Here is a 7034-nt window from a genome sequence, read left to right as displayed (position 1 = left end):
TCTAACATTTTCTCCAAGGTGCCTGCCACATAGGCGCATTCTGTAAATGTTTGTGATTATCTTTATTATGGAGGTGGGGAGATGGAGTAAGTGAGAAGGAGTTGGGCACCAGCATTCCCATTTTGTGGGTAAGGAACCTAAAACTTTGAGAGGTTAAAACGGATTGTCCTCAAGTCACCCAAATAATAGGTAAATAACTAAATTTGAATTTAAACCTGGATCTATCCCATTCCAAAATCTGCTCTAGAAAGGAGAGTATTATTTTGAAGCAGGTACTAAAGGCAAGGAAAAAACCAAAAATTTCTATTCACATTTGGGATACTTTCAATAAAGAAAAGCAAAGAGGTTTTCTGGATGGCAGGCTAACCTATTTTTACTGAGACCTTTAATTAAAGACAATTACCCTTGGTGATAGAATGGCTGATCTCAGCTCTCAGGAAAATTACCCCAAATGGCAAATGGAATTAAATATCCACTCAGTTACTGACAGATGCTCTCCGAAGCAATAGAACCATAGGACTTGATTACAATGACAAGACTAGGGTCTGGGCCCCAGATTGGAGGAGAACAAAATCCACTTTCAAACAATTCTCCAATGATTTCAATTAACCGTGGGCTAAACCAGGCAGTTAGTTGTATAAGCATAGATCTCTTTGTGGTTCAAATTAAATTTCGTCTAGTACAAATGCTGCTTTGAGATTTTTGGAGAGAAAACACAATACTCAGGAAATGAATTTGGATCTCGTCTGCGTGTGTTGTGTAATTAGAGATCAGGTGGGCTCTCCCTATTCCCCAGGGCATGTTTAAGTTATTTTTGTTTGATGATAATTATTTATAATTATTATTAGCAACATCCTCATAATACTCCCATTCCTACTTACCTGTCCAATTCCCATCTACCATAAAAGAATCAGCAAACTCTAGGCTCTGAGCCAAATCCGGCCAATGCTCGTTTTTTCGTAAATACATTTTTTAGAGCACTGCCATATTCATTCCATTTACATATTGCCTCGGGCTGCTTTCCTGCTGCAAGGGTAGAGCTGAATCGTGGGGTAAGTTGTAACAGAAACTGTAGGTAGCCAGCTAAGGTGAAAATTTCTTTCAGGCCCTTTAAGAAAACATGGCTCATGCCTGTAATCCCAGCACTTTGGGAGGCTGAGGCAGGCAGATCATCGGAGGTCAGGAATTTGAGACCAGCCTGGCCAACATGGTGAAACCCCGTCTCCACTAACAATACAAAAATTAGCCGGGCGTGGTGGCATGGGCCTGTAATCCCAGCTGCTCAGGAGGCTGAGGCAGGAGAATTGCTTGAACCAGGGAGGCGGAGATTGCAGTGAGCTGAGATCACACCTCTGCACTCCAGCCTGGGTAACAGAGTGAGACTCCATCTCAAACAAAAAAACAAAAAAACAAAAAAAGGTACAAACCCCTGCAGAGAGTAGAGAGGAAGACTTTCTGAAGGAAAGTCCACGCTCAGAAGTTCAGACTTTGCCCCGAAGGTGATAGGGAGCCCCTGGAAGGTTAGAAGGAGGGGAAACACAGCCCCTGCAGCAGATGCCATCAGTGCCTCATCCTGTCCCCTGGTCATCTCCTCTGCAAGGATAAGGTCACCTACTGCAAACGCCTGTGAGCATGCAAGCCCTGCCCTGTCCATGCTCACATTAGTGATCCAGGGGCTCTAACGTCCCCACAGCCCAGGCTCAGGAGTCAGCTAGACCTGTATTCAAATTTCAGCTTCTCACATGTCCTACTGAGTGACCTTAAGCAAGTTGCTAAACTTTTCTGTGGCTAGAGAGATGGGCAGGCCAACTTTTCAGGGCCTTGGGGGACATGTGAGGAGAAACAGGCAGCACAGATGTTAAGTTCGATTTGTGCTTGTTTAAAAGACAAGGAGGAGGACAGGTACAGTGGCTCACATTCAAAATCCCAGAACTTCGGGAGGCCAAGGCAGGAAGATTGCTTGAGCCCAGAAGTTCAGGACAAACCTGGGCAATGTAGTGAGATCCTGTCTCTACGAAAAATTAACAATTAGCTGGGCATGGCAATGTGTGCCTGTGGTCCCAGCTACTTGGGAGGCTGAAGCAGGAGGATCACAGCTGCAGTGAGCTGTGGTCATGCCACTGCACTCCAGCTAGCCTGGGTGACAGAGCCAGACGCTTTTTTTTTTTTTTTTTTGAGACAGAGTCTGGCTCTGTTGCCCAGGCTGAGTGCAGTGGCACAATCTCGGCTCACTGCAAGCTCCGCCTTCCGGGTTCACGCCATTCTTCTGCTTCAGCCTCCCAAGTAGCTGGGACTACAGGCGCCCAGCACCACGCCCGGCTAATTTTTGTATTTTTAGTAGAGACGGGGTTTCACCATGTTAGCCAGGATGGTCTCAATCTCCTGACCTCGTGATCCGCCTGCCTCAGCCTCCCAAAGTGCTGGGATTACAGGCGTGAGCCACTGCGCCCGGCCAGACACTTCCTTGGAGAAGAAGCAGAAGAAAGAAGAAAAAGAAAGGAGGAAGAGGAAAGAAAACAATAAAGGAAAAAAAAAACTGTTGTAAGAAAACAGTATAACTCCTGATAGTGTCCCCTGTCCAACACAGTGGCCAGCTCAGAGAACGGAAGTCTGTGTCTCATCTTTCCTCTGGGATTTGAATAAAGTCAGTTCCACCTGCTTAAGATCCTAGAAAATGGGGGCCATTTTTATTATGTTTCGATTTCAGCAAATTACCACTTTCCTCAGGCAAGTCCACCAAAATAATGGACAGGAAGTTGTAGAAATTCAGGAGAGAGGCCCATTTTGCTCGAATGACAGCAAACCACATTTGAATTTGAGCTAATTTAATTCTCTGCTCCAGTTCAATATTTCCAGCGAAGATTTTGAGAAACAAAATTAGATTTTCAGTAATGAAGATGCATTTCAATACATGCCACAGCTGGGCAGATTCAACTTGTTGCACCAAAGGCGCTATTTCCTGGCCACATTGAAGAGTAAAATCTGAAACTCACAGTTTAAATGAAGCCAGGAAAGAAAATAGACCCTTTAGCACTAGGCAGGATGGAGAAGGTTTTAGCCAGGCCCTTGAACTACTTCATTCACAGTATCTTACTGTGCTGGAAGAAATAATGACCCAGCTCTCAGGAATATAGACAGTTTGAGCTGGAACAGTTTTTAGAGGTTACCTAGAGCAACTAAGATTCCATAAAACAAGAACCAAAAGATTTTTTTTGTTTTTTTTTTTATAAAACACGGCCAGGTACGGTGGCTCACGCCTGTAATCCCAGCACTTTGGGAGGCCGAGATGGGCGGATCACAAGGTCAGGAGATCGAGACCAACCTGGCCAACATGGTGAAACCCCGTCTCTACTAAAAATACAAAAATTAGCCGGGCGTAGTGGCACGTGCCTGTAATCCCAGCTACTCAGGAGGCTGAGGCATGAGAATTGCTAGAACCAGGGAGTCGGAGGTTGCAGTGAGCCGAGATGGCGCCACTGCACTCCAGCCTGGCAACAGAGCCAGACTCTGTCTCAAAAAAAAAAAAAAACCCCAAAGAAACAATATTTTGCTCTGTTGCCGAGGCTGGAGTGCAGTGGTGGTGGTGCAATCATAACTTACTGCAGCCTTGACCTCCTGTCCTCAAGTGATCATCTTGCCTCAGCCTCCCGAGTAGCCGAGATTATAGGCACACACCACCATGCTCAGCTAACTTTTCAGTTTTTAGTAGAGTCAAGTTCTCGCTGTATCGCCCAGGCTGGTATCGAGCTCCTGGGCTCAAGTGATCCTCCAGCCTCAGCCTCCTAAAGTGCTGGGATTATAGGCACGAGCCACCACGCCCAGCCCACCATGAGATGTTTCTAAGACTACAAGAGCCCAGCAATTAGTAACAAAATCTTTAAATCCACCTATCGAGAAAGATATTCCCTTTTCAATTCATCTTTCCCATTACATCAATGAAGGAGTCTCTGTTTGGTGTTACTAGTTCTTTAACACTTCCTTTTGAAACAATAGGCCTTAGGTCAGTGGCCACACTGCCCCGCTAGAATTTTCCTTATAGATCAGGAGTCAGCAAATACTTCCTGCAAAGGGCCAGAGAGAGACTATTTCAGACTCTGTATGCCACGTGGTCTCTGTCACAATTAAAGGCAAAGGCAGCCATAGATAAAAATCATAAAGTTTATAGACAAAAAGTCATAAAGTATAAGTGTGGTTGTGTTGCAATACCTTTATTTATGGGTACTGAAATTTGAAGTATTCTTCACATATCATGAAATATTATTCTTCCTTTGATTTTTTTCCCAACCGTTTAAAAATGAAAACATCTTTCTTACCTTGGGAACAGCACAGAAACAGGTGGCCAGCTGGATCTGGCCGTGGCCATAATTTGTAGACTTTGTTGTAGAGTAGGGTGGTGGCCAGAGAAGAGGAGTTCACCGTGCTCGTCACCAGCTTGGACTCTGGAATTCCAGCTCCTCAGTTTATCACTTCTGTGACTCCAGAGAGTTGCCTTGCTTCTTTGAGCTTCAGCCTTCCCCTCTGTAAAGTGGGAATAATAACAGCACCTGCCTCAGCAGGTTGTTATGAGCATGAAGTGAGTGCTTAGAACATTACATGGATGCAGTGTTAAATCGATATTAGCTCTTGTTATTGTTTATTTTTACTTTTACTTTCTCTTTAGAGCAAGCAATACTGATTTTTCAACCATGGTGATAATATAATTTCCTTTTTACCTAAACTTATTTAGGTAAAAAGTCAGTTTAAAGGGAAATATCATTTGAATGCATATAGTCTTATGCAAATAGGGCAAAAATTATAAATGGAACACTCAAATGACCAAAGGTTCAGAAATGCTTTGCCAGTTCCTTACCTTCACTATACAAGGTTGAGAAATAAATATTAATGATCAGACAGAGTCTTCATATAAAAAGAGAATTAGCCCAGGTGCAGTGGTTCACACCTGTCATCTCAGCCCTTTGAGAGGCCAAGGCAGGTGGATCGCCTGAGCTCAGGAGTTCGAGACCACCCTGGGCAACAGGGTGAAACCCTGTCTCTACTAAAATACAAACAATTAGCCAGGCATGATGGTGGACACCTGTAATCCCAGTTACTCGAGAGGCTGAGGCAGGAGAATTGCTTGAGCCCTGGGGGCAGAGGTTACAGTGAGCCGAGATGGCACCACTGCACTCCAGCTTGGGCTACATACAGAGTGAGACACTGTCTCAAAAAAATTTTTTTTAATAAAATAAATAAATTTTAAAAATAAATAAAAGAGAATTCGAGTACATTCCCTTGTCTGTGACTTTTAACTGTTAGAGTCATGTGTGTACATTGTCTTCCTGTCCCTGCTATACCACGAGCTCCTAGAAGGAAGGGACACATGGCTTCTGAACCCCTAATCCTCAGATGTGGAACATAGCCCACAGACAATGACCACTGATCGTTGTTTTTTGAATTGAGGTAAGGTGGATTATTCCATCTCAACTGAGAACTAAAAATAAAATCCTAAGCCCCCCAACCAACTGAATGGACCCCCCTCTTGGCCAAGAGAACCTCAGAGAAACCATAAAAACTGAGTTCTGGGCCAACACGGGACAGGAGGTCAGACTCACCCAGTTATAAACCCCTTCCCTTTTGTGGCTCAGACACAATAACTGACCAACACTAATGTGAACATAGAGATCATAAGACTGATAGAATGGACTCTTTGTGGCAATAAGATACCAAATTTTAAACAGGATCTAAGGCCATGCCAAACAAGGGTTAAGTCACACATCCCCATCCTTAAAGAAACTACTGTTGTCAGCTAACGACCACAAGGTTTCTCTTTTTCTCTAGCATCTAAACAAGCACTGACCTCAAGATCAGCAACACTAAACAATTGCAACTTACGCCTTATGCTGACTAACTGCCCCCCATTCCACAAGCCACATCTTCAGCTTTAATGGGACAGAAACTGATTTCAGTAACTTCCTCCTGATAAAAGACTGACAGCCATAAACAGGTTCTGGCCAGTTTATAGAGGCTGCACACTGAGTGCCTTCATGGCCCTGCTTCACCTTTTGACCTATAGAGCCTAACTAGAATGCATTTAAACAATGTCTCCTTCCCAAAGAGAACACAGGCCACACGTAACACACGTTTGTTCATGCATACATCAGAACCCCTTTCATGAATATTCATAGCTCCTCCTGTAACCCATTGAATATATCTACTTGGCCAACCCATTCATGAATTCCTGTCTCATCTTTCCCTCCCTCAAAGTGCCTACTAACGGCCTCCTCCAGAGGCGATGCTTCCCATTCTGGCAGAATGGCCACCTTCCAGGCTATAATCCTTTATAAGAAATAGTCTCCCTTCTAAATTTATAAATTTGTGATTTTTTTTCAGTTGACACAACACATATGAACCTTCAAGTTGCTTCCAGCCTCCCAAAAGACTAGGAGTCTGATTTCTTGATTCATTCATTTCACAAACACTTAAGAACCCCAGCCAGGAGCAAGCTCTGCTCAGAGAACCCTGAGATAAGGAATAAATAGCCATTGCTCCTGGTCTTTGATGGTTGGCTCTGAATTCTTTGATCATGCATTCCTAACTTTAAAAACTGCTAAACACTCACCTTTAATATGTATCAATTATTAATATGTATTCATTATTATTTATTATTATGGTATTATATAATAATTATTATGTTATTATATAGTCATAACTTTTTCCTTTTTTTTGGAGACAGAGTCTCAGTCTGTCTCCCAGGCTGGAGTGCAGTGGCACGATCTTGGCTTACTGCAACCTCTGCCTCCTGGGTTCAAGCAATTCTCCTGCCTCAGTCTCCTGAGTAGCTGGAATTACAGGGATCTACCACCACACCCAGCTAATTTTTGTATTTTTAGTAGAGATGGGGTTTCACTATCTTGGCCAAGCTGGTCTTGAATTCCTGACCTCAAAGTGACCCCACCTCAGCCCCCCAAAATGCTGGGATTACAGGTGTGAGCCACTGCACCCAGCCATATAGTCATAATTACACATAATAATATATTTTATTACAAGATATAAAA

General features: G+C 43.5%; 1 long non-coding RNA gene across 1 annotated transcript in view; it reads right to left on the bottom strand.

Annotated features, from left to right (window-relative positions):
• LOC117977194 (uncharacterized) overlaps positions 1-7034 on the bottom strand; it is a 97248-nt gene that overhangs the window by 15267 nt on the left and 74947 nt on the right. Inside the window, exon 3 of the long non-coding RNA XR_004668193.3 lies at positions 4314-4544. This is a non-coding gene — a long non-coding RNA (uncharacterized LOC117977194). The remainder of the gene's footprint in view (positions 1-4313; positions 4545-7034) is intronic.

The sequence above is a fragment of the Pan paniscus genome, chromosome 21 (genome assembly GCF_029289425.2).
Source record: "Pan paniscus chromosome 21, NHGRI_mPanPan1-v2.0_pri, whole genome shotgun sequence".
Taxonomy (NCBI): Eukaryota; Metazoa; Chordata; class Mammalia; order Primates; family Hominidae; genus Pan; species Pan paniscus.
Note: the sequence above shows the minus strand (reverse complement) of the source record. Positions and strands in the feature narration are given on the sequence as shown.